This window comes from Leptodactylus fuscus, unplaced genomic scaffold (genome assembly GCF_031893055.1).
Source record: "Leptodactylus fuscus isolate aLepFus1 unplaced genomic scaffold, aLepFus1.hap2 HAP2_SCAFFOLD_145, whole genome shotgun sequence".
NCBI lineage: Eukaryota > Metazoa > Chordata > Amphibia > Anura > Leptodactylidae > Leptodactylus > Leptodactylus fuscus.
Genome location: NW_027440167.1, coordinates 240,089 through 254,518, shown reverse-complemented (window position 1 = coordinate 254,518; position 14,430 = coordinate 240,089). Strand labels below are relative to the sequence as shown.

The window sequence follows — 14,430 nt, the reverse complement described above, 5'->3', positions numbered from 1 at the left end:
TATGTGTGATAGTGAGGAGTTCTGTCACTGTATGTATGTATGTATGATAGTGAGGAGACATGTCACTGTATGTATGTATGTATGATAGTGAGGAGACAAGTCACTGTATGTATGTATGTATGATAGTGAGGAGATCTGTCACTGTATGTATGTATGTGTGATAGTGAGGAGATCTGTCACTGTATGTATGTATGTATGATAGTGAGGAGATCTGTCACTGTATGTATGTATGTATGTATGATAGTGAGGAGACCTGGCACTATATGTATGTATGTATGTATGTATGTGTGATAGTGAGGAGACCTGGCACTGTATGTACGTATGTATGTATGATAGTGAGGAGATCTGTCACTGTATGTATGTATGTGTGATATTGAGGAGTTCTGTCACTGTATGTATGTATGTATGTATGTATGATATTGAGGAGACCTGTCACTGTATGTATGTATGATAGTGAGGAGACCTGTCACTGTATGTATGTATGATAGTGAGGAGACAAGTCACTGTATGTATGTATGTATGTGTGATAGTGAGGAGATCTGTCACTGTATGTATGTATGTATGTATGTATGTATGATAGTGAGGAGACCTGTCACTGTATGTATGTATGTATGATAGTGAGGAGATCTGTCACTGTATGTATGTATGTATGTATGTATGATAGTGAGGAGAGCTGTCACTGTATGTATGTATGATAGTGAGGAGACATGTCACTGTATGTATGTATGATAGTGAGGAGACCTGTCACTGTATGTATGTATGTATGATAGTGAGGAGAGCTGTCACTGTATGTATGTATGATAGTGAGGAGACATGTCACTGTATGTATGATAGTGAGGAGAGCTGTCACTATATGTATGTATGTATGTATGTGTGATAGTGAGGAGACATGTCACTGTATGTATGTATGTATGATAGTGAGGAGAGCTGTCACTGTATGTATGTATGTATGATAGTGAGGAGACATGTCACTGTATGTATGTATGTATGATAGTGAGGAGACATGTCACTGTATGTATGTATGTATGATAGTGAGGAGACATGTCACTGTATGTATGTATGATAGTGAGGAGACCTGTCACTGTATGTATGTATGTATGTGTGATAGTGAGGAGAGCTGTCACTGTATGTATGTATGTGTGATAGTGAGGAGACCTGGCACTGTATGTATGTATGTGTGATAGTGAGGAGATCTGTCACTGTATGTATGTATGTATGTATGATAGTGAGGAGATCTGTCACTGTATGTATGTATGTATGTATGATAGTGAGGAGATCTGTCACTGTATGTATGTATGTATGTATGATAGTGAGGAGATCTGTCACTGTATGTATGTATGTGTGATAGTGAGGAGACCTGTCACTGTATGTATGTATGTATGTATGTATGTGTGATAGTGAGGAGATCTGTCACTGTATGTATGTATGTGTGATAGTGAGGAGACCTGTCACTGTATGTAATTATGATAGTGAGGAGCCCTGGCACTGTATGTATGTATGTGTGATAGTGAGGAGACCTGTCACTGTATGTATGATAGTGAGGAGACCTGGCACTATATGTATGTATGTATGTATGTATGTATGTGTGATAGTGAGGAGACCTGGCACTGTATGTATGTATGTATGTATGTATGATAGTGAGGAGTTTTGTCACTGTATGTATGTATGTATGTATGATAGTGAGGAGACATGTCACTGTATGTATGTATGTATGATAGTGAGGAGACAAGTCACTGTATGTATGTATGTATGATAGTGAGGAGATCTGTCACTGTATGTATGTATGTGTGATAGTGAGGAGATCTGTCACTGTATGTATGTATGATAGTGAGGAGATCTGTCACTGTATGTATGTATGATAGTGAGGAGACCTGTCACTGTATGTATGTATGTATGTATGATAGTGAGGAGACCTGGCACTATATGTATGTATGTATGTATGTGTGATAGTGAGGAGACCTGGCACTGTATGTATGTATGTATGTATGATAGTGAGGAGATCTGTCACTATATGTATGTATGTGTGATAGTGAGGAGTTCTGTCACTGTATGTATGTATGTATGTATGATAGTGAGGAGACAAGTCACTGTATGTATGTATGATAGTGAGGAGACCTGTCACTGTATGTATGTATGTATGATAGTGAGGAGACAAGTCACTGTATGTATGTATGTATGTATGTATGTATGTGTGATAGTGAGGAGATCTGTCACTGTATGTATGTATGTATGAATGATAGTGAGGAGATCTGTCACTGTATGTATGTATGTATGTATGTATGATAGTGAGGAGAGCTGTCACTGTATGTATGTATGATAGTGAGGAGAGCTGTCACTGTATGTATGATAGTGAGGAGACATGTCACCGTATGTATGATAGTGAGGAGAGCTGTCAATATATGTATGTATGTATGTATGTATGTGTGATAGTGAGGAGACATGTCAATGTATGTATGTATGTGTGATAGTGAGATCTGTCACTGTATCTATGTATGATAGTGAGGAGAGCTGTCACTGTATGTATGTATGATAGTGAGGAGACATGTCACTGTATGTATGTATGATAGTGAGGAGACATGTCACTGTATGTATGTATGATAGTGAGGAGACATGTCACTGTATGTATGTATGATAGTGAGGAGATCTGTCACTGTATGTATGTGTGATAGTGAGGAGATCTGTCACTGTATGTATGTATGATAGTGAGGAGACCTGTCACTGTATGTATGTATGATAGTGAGGAGATCTGTCACTGTATGTATGTATGATAGTGAGGAGACATGTCACTGTATGTATGTATGTATGATAGTGAGGAGACCTGTCACTGTATGTATGTATGATAGTGAGGAGAGCTGTCACTGTATGTATGTATGATAGTGAGGAGAGCTGTCACTGTATGTATGTATATATGTATGAGAGTGAGGAGACCTGGCACTATATGTATGTATGTATGTATGTATGTGTGATAGTGAGGAGACCTGTCACTGTATGTATGTATGTATGTGTGATAGTGAGGAGACCTGGGACTATATGGATGTATTATGTATGTATGTATGTGTGATAGTGAGGAGACCTGGGACTATATGGATGTATTATGTATGTATGTATGTGTGATAGTGAGGAGACCTGGGACTATATGGATGTATGTATGTATGTATGTATGTATGTATGTATGTATGTATGTGTGTGATAGTGAGGAGACCTGGCACTGTATGTATGTATGTATGTATGTATGTGTGATAGTGAGGAGACCTGGGACTATATGTATGTATTATGTATGTATGTGTGTGATAGTGAGGAGATCTGGCACTATATGTATGTATGTGTGATAGTGAGGAGATCTGTCACTGTATGTATGTATGTGTGTGATAGTGAGGAGACCTGGCACTATATGTATGTATGTATGTATGTGTGATAGTGAGGAGACCTGGGACTATATGGATGTATTATGTATGTATGTATGTATGTATGTATGTGTGATAGTGAGGAGACCTGGGACTATATGTATGTATTATGTATGTATGTGTGTGATAGTGAGGAGATCTGGCACTATATGTATGTATGTATGTGTGATAGTGAGGAGATCTGTCACTGTATGTATGTATGTATGTGTGATAGTGAGGAGACCTGGGACTATATGTATGTATGTATGTATGTATGTGATAGTGAGGAGATCTGGCACTATATGTATGTATGTGACAGTGAGGAGACCTGTCACTGTATGTATGTATGATAGTGAGGAGACCTGTCACTGTATGTATGTATGTATGTATGAATGATAGTGAGGAGACCTGTCACTGTATGTATGTATGATAGTGAGGAGATCTGTCACTGTATGTATGTATGATAGTGAGGAGACATGTCACTGTATGTATGTATGTATGATAGTGAGGAGACCTGTCACTGTATGTATGTATGATAGTGAGGAGAGCTGTCACTGTATGTATGTATGTATGATAGTGAGGAGAGCTGTCACTGTATGTATGTATGTATGATAGTGAGGAGAGCTGTCACTGTATGTATGTATGATAGTGAGGAGACCTGTCACTGTATGTATGTATATATGTATGAGAGTGAGGAGACCTGGCACTATATGTATGTATGTATGTATGTATGTGTGATAGTGAGGAGACCTGTCACTGTATGTATGTATGTATGTGTGATAGTGAGGAGATCTGTCAGTCACTGTATGTATGTATGTATGATAGTGAGGAGAGCTGTCACTGTATGTATGTATGATAGTGAGGAGACATGTCACTGTATGTATGTATGATAGTGAGGAGAGCTGTCACTGTATGTATGTATGTATGATAGTGAGGAGACCTGGCACTATATGTATGTATGTATGTGTGATAGTGAGGAGACCTGTCACTGTATGTATGTATGTATGTATGATAGTGAGGAGACCTGTCACTGTATGTATGTATGTATGAATGAATGATAGTGAGGAGACCTGGCACTATATGTATTTATGTATGTATGTATGTATGTGTGATAGTGAGGAGACCTGGGACTATATGGATGTATTATGTATGTATGTATGTGTGTGATAGTGAGGAGACCTGTCACTGTATGTATGATAGTGAGGAGAGCTGTCACTATATGTATGTATGTATGTATGTATGTGTGATAGTGAGGAGACATGTCACTGTATGTATGTATGTATGATAGTGAGGAGAGCTGTCACTGTATGTATGTATGTATGATAGTGAGGAGACATGTCACTGTATGTATGTATGTATGATAGTGAGGAGACATGTCACTGTATGTATGTATGTATGATAGTGAGGAGACATGTCACTGTATGTATGTATGATAGTGAGGAGACCTGTCACTGTATGTATGTATGTGTGATAGTGAGGAGAGCTGTCACTGTATGTATGTATGTATGATAGTGAGGAGACATGTCACTGTATGTATGTATGTATGTATGATAGTGAGGAGACATGTCACTGTATGTATGTATGATAGTGAGGAGACCTGTCACTGTATGTATGTATGTGTGATAGTGAGGAGATCTGTCACTGTATGTATGTATGTGTGATAGTGAGGAGACCTGGCACTGTATGTATGTATGTGTGATAGTGAGGAGATCTGTCACTGTATGTATGTATGTATGTATGATAGTGAGGAGAGCTGTCACTGTATGTATGTATATATGTATGAGAGTGAGGAGACCTGGCACTATATGTATGTATGTATGTATGTATGTATGTATGTGTGATAGTGAGGAGACCTGTCACTGTATGTATGTATGTATGTATGTGTGATAGTGAGGAGATCTGTCAGTCACTGTATGTATGTATGTATGTATGTATGTATGATAGTGAGGAGAGCTGTCACTGTATGTATGTATGATAGTGAGGAGACATGTCACTCTATGTATGTATGATAGTGAGGAGAGCTGTCACTGTATGTATGTATGTGTGAGATAGTGAGGAGACCTGGCACTATATGTATGTATGTATGTGTGATAGTGAGGAGACCTGTCACTGTATGTATGTATGTATGTATGTATGTATGATAGTGAGGAGACCTGTCACTGTATGTATGTATGTATGATAGTGAGGAGACCTGGCACTATATGTATTTATGTATGTATGTATGTGATAGTGAGGAGACCTGTCACTGTATGTATGTATGTATGTGTGATAGTGAGGAGACCTGGGACTATATGGATGTATTATGTATGTATGTATGTGTGATAGTGAGGAGACCTGGGACTATATGTATGTATTATGTATGTATGTGTGTGATAGTGAGGAGATCTGGCACTATATGTATGTATGTGTGATAGTGAGGAGATCTGTCACTGTATGTATGTATGTGTGTGATAGTGAGGAGACCTGGCACTATATGTATGTATGTATGTATGTATGTATGTGTGATAGTGAGGAGACCTGGGACTATATGGATGTATTATGTATGTATGTATGTATGTGTGATAGTGAGGAGACCTGGGACTATATGTATGTATTATGTATGTATGTGTGTGATAGTGAGGAGATCTGGCACTATATGTATGTATGTATGTGTGATAGTGAGGAGATCTGTCACTGTATGTATGTATGTATGTGTGATAGTGAGGAGACCTGGGACTATATGTATGTATGTATGTATGTATGTATGTATGTGATAGTGAGGAGATCTGGCACTATATGTATGTATGTGACAGTGAGGAGACCTGTCACTGTATGTATGTATGATAGTGAGGAGACCTGTCACTGTATGTATGTATGTATGTATGATAGTGAGGAGACCTGTCACTGTATGTATGTATGATAGTGAGGAGATCTGTCACTGTATGTATGTATGATAGTGAGGAGACATGTCACTGTATGTATGTATGTATGATAGTGAGGAGACCTGTCACTGTATGTATGTATGATAGTGAGGAGAGCTGTCACTGTATGTATGTATGTATGATAGTGAGGAGAGCTGTCACTGTATGTATGTATGTATGATAGTGAGGAGAGCTGTCACTGTATGTATGTATGATAGTGAGGAGACCTGTCACTGTATGTATGTATATATGTATGAGAGTGAGGAGACCTGGCACTATATGTATGTATGTATGTATGTATGTATGTGTGATAGTGAGGAGACCTGTCACTGTATGTATGTATGTATGTGTGATAGTGAGGAGATCTGTCAGTCACTGTATGTATGTATGTATGATAGTGAGGAGAGCTGTCACTGTATGTATGTATGATAGTGAGGAGACATGTCACTGTATGTATGTATGATAGTGAGGAGAGCTGTCACTGTATGTATGATAGTGAGGAGACCTGGCACTATATGTATGTATGTATGTGTGATAGTGAGGAGACCTGTCACTGTATGTATGTATGTATGTATGATAGTGAGGAGACCTGTCACTGTATGTATGTATGTATGTATGTATGAATGAATGATAGTGAGGAGACCTGGCACTATATGTATTTATGTATGTATGTATGTGTGATAGTGAGGAGACCTGGGACTATATGGATGTATTATGTATGTATGTATGTGTGTGATAGTGAGGAGACCTGTCACTGTATGTATGTATGTGTGATAGTGAGGAGACCTGGGACTATATGGATGTATGTATGTATGTATGTATGTGTGTGATAGTGAGGAGACCTGGCACTATATGTATGTATGTATGTATGTATGTATGTATGTGTGATAGTGAGGAGACCTGGGACTATATGGATGTATTATGTATGTATGTATGTATGTGTGATAGTGAGGAGACCTGGGACTATATGTATGTATTATGTATGTATGTGTGTGATAGTGAGGAGATCTGTCACTGTATGTATGTATGTGACAGTGAGGAGACCTGTCACTGTATGTATGTATGATAGTGAGGAGACCTGTCACTGTATGTATGTATGTAGCAGTGCGAGATGGCAGGATCACACACACACACATTATATATATATATATATACACACATACATACAGAGTACACAGCAATAGTTTGGCCATGCCTTCTCACTCGCAGAGTTTTCTGTATTTCCATGACTATGACAATTGTAGATGACACAGAAGTCAGACATGTGGGATTATAGACTTACCAAACAGTGTGACACAACTGACAATCTGTCTTCTATTCTCGGCTCCTTTTGCTTTGATTCCTTCTTCGCACACTCTCTGCATTCTCTTGATGAGCTCCATGAGGTAGTCACCAGGAATGGTCTTCCAACAGTCTTGAAGGAGTTCCCAGAGATGCTTAGCACTTGTTGGCCCTTTTGCCTTCACTCTGCGGTCCAGTTCACCCCAAACCACCTGGATTGGATTCAGGTCTGGTGACTGTGGGGGCCGGGTCATCTGGTGTAGCCCCCCACACCCCCCATCACTCTCCTTCTTGGTCACAGCCTGGAGGTGTTTGGGGTCATTGTCCGGATGGAATAGCATGCCGCTGCAAGATACTGTGGTAGCCATGCTGGTTCAGTATAAATCCCCAACAGTGTCACCAGCTTGCCCCCCCCCCCCCCCCCGGCACCATCACACCTCCTCCTCCAGGCTTCACGGTGGGGACCAGCCATGTAGAGTCCATCTGGTCACCAAAGACACGCTGGTTGATACCAGAGATCTCACATTAGGACTCATGAGACCTTGGCACAGATTCCCACTGGTCTAATGTCCATTCCTTGTGGTCTCTTCTGCTTGTTGCCGGTCCTTAGCAGTGGTTTTCTAGCAGCTATTTTACCATGAAGGCGGCGGCTGCACAAAGTCTCCTCTTACCAGTTGTTGTAGAGATGTGTCTGCTGCTAGAACTCTGTGTGGCATTGCCTGGTCTCTAATCTGAGCTGCTGGTAACCTGCGATTTCTGAGGCTGGTGACTCGGATGGACTTACCCTCCGCAGCAGAGGTGACTCTTGGTCTTCCTTTCCTGGGGCGGTCCTCATCCTTTGCAGCAGAGGTGACTCTTGGTCTTCCATTCCTGGGGTGGTCCTCATCCTTTGCAGCAGAGGTGACTCTTGGTCTTCCATTCCTGGGGTAGTCTTCATCCTCCGCAGCAGAGGTGACTCTTGGTCTTCCATTCCTGGAGCGGGCCTTATCCTCCACAGCAGAGGTGACTCTTGGTCTTCCATTCCTGGAGCGGGCCTTATCCTCCACAGCAGAGGTGACTCTTGGTCTTCCTTTCCTGGGGCGGTCCTTATCCTCCGCAGCAGAGGTGACTCTTGGTCTTCCTTTCCTGGGGCGGTCCTCATCCTTTGCAGCAGAGGTGACTCTTGGTCTTCCTTTCCTGGGGCGGTCCTCATGTCAGCCAGTTTCTTTGTAGCGCTTGATGGTATTTGTAACTGCACTTGGGGACACTTTCAAAGTTTTCCCAAGTTTTCAGACTGACTGACCTTCATGTCTTACAGTAATGATGGCCACTCGTTTTTCTTTACTTCGCTGCTTCTTTCTATCCATAATACAAATTCTAAGAGTCTATTCAGTCAGACTATCAGCAGTGTATCCACCGAACTTCTGCACAACACAACTGATGGTCACAACCCCATTTATAAGGTAAGAAATCCCACTTATTACACCTGACAGGGCACACCTGAGAAGTGAGAACCATTCCCAGTGACTACCTCATGGAGCTCATCAAGAGAATGCCAAGAGTGTGCAAAGCAGGAATCAAAGCAAAAGGAAGCGAGAATAGAAGACAGATTGTCAGTTGTGTCACACTGTTTGGTAAGTCTATAATCCCACATGTCTGACTTCAGTGTCATCTACAATTGTCATAGTCATGGAGATACAGAAAACTCTGCGAGTGAGAAGGTGCGGCCAAACTATTGGTATGTACTGTATGTATGTGACAGGTCTCCTCACTATCATACATACATACATACATACAGTGACAGGTCACCTCACTATCATACATACATACAGTGACAGGTCTCCTCACTATCATACATACATACATACAGTGACAGGTCTCCTCACTATCATACATACATACAGTGACAGGTCTCCTCACTATCATACATACATACAGTGACAGGTCTCCTCACTATCATACAAACATACATACATACAGTGACAGATCTCCTCACTATCACACATACATACATACATACATACAGTGACAGGTCTCCTCACTATCATACACACATACAGTGACAGGTCTCCTCACTATCATACATACATACATACATACATACAGTGACAGGTCTCCTCACTATAACACATACATACATACAGTGACAGGTCTCCTCACTATCATACATACATACATACATACATACATATAGTGCCAGGTCTCCTCACTATCATACATACATACAGTGACAGGTCTCCTCACTATCATACATATATACATACATACAGTGACAGGTCTCCTCACTATCATACATACATACATACATATAGTGCCAGGTCTCCTCACTATCATACATACATACATACAGTGCCAGGTCTCCTCACTATCATACATACATACATACATACAGTGACAGGTCTCCTCACTATCATACATACATACATACAGTGACAGGTCTCCTCACTATCATACATACATACATACAGTGACAGGTCTGCTCACTATCATACATACATACAGTGACAGGTCTGCTCACTATCATACATACATACAGTGACAGGTCTCCTCACTATCATACATACATACAGTGACAGGTCTCCTCACTATCACACATACATACATACATACAGTGACAGGTCTCCTCACTATCATACATACATACATACATACATACATACAGTGACAGGTCTCCTCACTATCATACATACATACAGTGCCAGGTCTCCTCACTATCATACATACATACAGTGACAGGTCTCCTCACTATCATACATACATACAAACATACAGTGACAGGTCTCCTCACTATCATACATACATACAGTGACAGGTCTCCTCACTATCACACATACATACATACATACAGTGACAGGTCTCCTCACTATCATACATACATACATACATACAGTGACAGGTCTGCTCACTATCACACATACATACATACATACATACAGTGACAGGTCTCCTCACTATAACACATACATACATACATACATACAATGACAGGTCTCCTCACTATCATACATACATACATACAGTGACAGGTCTCCTCACTATCATACATACATACATACAGTGACAGGTCTCCTCACTATAACACATACATACATACATACAGTGACAGGTCTCCTCACTATCACACATACATACATACATACATACAGTGACAGGTCTCCTCACTATCACACATACATACAGTGACAGGTCTCCTCACTATCATACATACATACATACATATAGTGCCAGGTCTCCTCACTATCATACATACATACATACAGTGACAGGTCTCCTCACTATCATACATACATACATACATACAGTGACAGGTCTCCTCACTGTCATACATACATACAGTGACAGGTCTCCTCACTATCATACATACATACAGTGACAGGTCTCCTCACTATCACACATACATACATACATACAGTGACAGGTCTCCTCACTATTATACATACACACATACAGTGACAGGTCTCCTCACTATCATACATACATAAAGTGACAGGTCTCCTCACTATCATACATACATACATACATACAGTGACAGGTCTCCTCACTATCATACATACATACAGTGACAGGTCTCCTCACTATCATACATACATACAGTGACAGGTCTCCTCACTATCATACATACATACAGTGACAGGTCTCCTCACTATCATACATACATACAGTGACAGGTCTCCTCACTATCATACATACATACAGTGACAGGTCTCCTCACTATCACACATACATACAGTGACAGGTCTCCTCAATATCATACATACATACATACATACATACAGTGACAGGTCTCCTCACTATCATACATACATACATACATACAGTGACAGGTCTCCTCACTATCATACATACATACATACATACAGTGACAGGTCTCCTCACTATCATACATACATACATACATACAGTGACAGGTCTGCTCACTATCACACATACATACATACATACAGTGACAGGTCTCCTCACTATCACACATACATACATACATACAGTGACAGGTCTCCTCACTATCACACATACATACATACATACAGTGACAGGTCTCCTCACTATCATACATACATGCATACATACAGTGACAGGTCTCCTCACTATCATAAATACATACAGTGACAGGTCTGCTCACTATCATACATACATACATACAGTGACAGGTCTCCTCACTATCATACATACATACACACAGTGACAGGTCTCCTCACTATCATACATACATACACACAGTGACAGGTCTCCTCACTATCATACATACATACATACAGTGACAGGTCTGCTCACTATCATACATACATACAGTGCCAGGTCTCCACACTATCATACATACATACAGTGCCAGGTCTCCTCACTATCATACATACATACAGTGCCAGGTCTGCTCACTATCATACATACATACAGTGACAGGTCTCCTCACTATCACACATACATACAGTGACAGGTCTCCTCACTATCATACATACATACATACAGTGACAGGTCTCCTCACTATCATACATACATACACACATACAGTGACAGGTCTGCTCACTATCATACATACATACATACATACAATGCCAGGTCTCCTCACTATCATACATACATACAGTGACAGGTCTCCTCACTATCATACATACATACAGTGACAGGTCTCCTCACTATCATACATACATACATACAGTGCCAGGTCTCCTCACTATCATACATACATACATACAGTGACAGGTCTCCTCACTATCATACATACATACATACAGTGCCAGGTCTCCTCACTATCATACATACATACATACAGTGACAGGTCTGCTCACTATCATACATACATACATACATACAGTGCCAGGTCTCCTCACTATCATACATACATACAGTGACAGGTCTCCTCACTATCACACATACATACATACATACAGTGACAGGTCTCCTCACTATCATACATACATACATACAGTGACAGGTCTCCTCACTATCATACATACATACAGTGACAGGTCTCCTCACTATCACACATACATACATACATACAGTGACAGGTCTCCTCACTATCATACATACATACATACATACAGTGACAGGTCTCCTCACTATCATACATACATACAGTGACAGGTCTCCTCACTATCACACATACATACATACGGTGACAGGTCTGCTCACTATCACACATACATACATACATACATGCAGTGACAGGTCTCCTCACTATAACACATACATACATACAGTGACAGGTCTGCTCACTATCACACATACATACATACATACATACATACAGTGACAGGTCTCCTCACTATAACACATACATACATACAGTGACAGGTCTCCTCACTATCACACATACATACATACATACATACAGTGACAGGTCTGCTCACTATCACACATACATACATACATACAGTGACAGGTCTCCTCACTATAACACATACATACATACATACAGTGACAGGTCTCCTCACTATCATACATACATACATACATACAGTGACAGGTCTCCTCACTATCACACATACATACATACATACATACATACAGTGACAGGTCTCCTCACTATCACACATACATACAGTGACAGGTCTCCTCACTATCATACATACATACATACATATGGTGCCAGGTCTCCTCACTATCATACATACATACATACATACAGTGACAGGTCTCCTCACTATCATACATACATACAGTGACAGGTCTCCTCACTATCATACATACATACAGTGACAGGTCTCCTCACTATCATACATACATACAGTGACAGGTCTCCTCACTATCATACATACATACAGTGACAGGTCTCCTCACTATCATACATATATACATACATACATACATATAGTGCCAGGTCTCCTCACTATCATACATACATACATACATACAGTGACAGGTCTCCTCACTATCATACATACATACAGTGACAGGTCTCCTCACTATCATACATACATACAGTGACAGGTCTCCTCACTATCATACATACATACAGTGACAGGTCTCCTCACTATCATACATACATACAGTGACAGGTCTCCTCACTATCATACATACATACAGTGACAGGTCTCCACACTATCATACATACATACAGTGACAGGTCTCCTCACTATCATACATACATACAGTGACAGGTCTCCTCACTATCATACATACATACATACAGTGACAGGTCTCCTCACTATCACACATACATACATACATACAGTGCCAGGTCTCCTCACTATCATACATACATACATACATACATACAGTGTCAGGTCTCCTCACTATCATACATACATACATATATACATACAGTGCCAGGTCTCCTCACTATCATACATACATACATACAGTGACAGGTCTCCTCACTATCATACATACATACATACATACAGTGCCAGGTCTCCTCACTATCATACATACATACATACAGTGACATGTCTCCTCACTATCATACATACATACATACAGTGACAGGTCACCTCACTATCATACATAAATACATTGACAGGTCTCCTCACTATCATACATACATACATACAGTGACAGGTCTCCTCACTATCATACATACATACATACATACATACAGTGACAGGTCTCCTCACTATCATACATACATACAGTGACAGGTCTCCTCACTATCACACATACATACATACATACAGTGACAGGTCTCCTCACTATCATACATACATACATACAGTGACAGGTCTCCTCACTATCATACATACATACATACAGTGACAGGTCTCCTCACTATCATACATACATACAGTGACAGGTCTCCTCACTATCACACATACATACATACAGTGACAGGTCTCCTCACTATCACACATACATACATACAGTGACAGGTCTCCTCACTATCATACATACATACATACATACATACATACAGTGACAGGTCTCCTCACTATCATACATACATACATACA

At 40.4% G+C, this 14,430-nt stretch overlaps 1 long non-coding RNA gene across 1 annotated transcript; it reads left to right on the top strand.

The window, feature by feature from the left end:
• The first annotated feature begins 11,474 nt into the window (after window positions 1–11,474).
• Window positions 11,475–13,058, top strand: LOC142187229 (uncharacterized). The gene is made up of 4 exons (XR_012712546.1): window positions 11,475–11,577; window positions 11,942–11,975; window positions 12,836–12,881; window positions 13,008–13,058. It is a non-coding gene; the product is annotated as an uncharacterized LOC142187229 (long non-coding RNA).
• The last annotated feature ends 1,372 nt before the right edge of the window (window positions 13,059–14,430 follow it).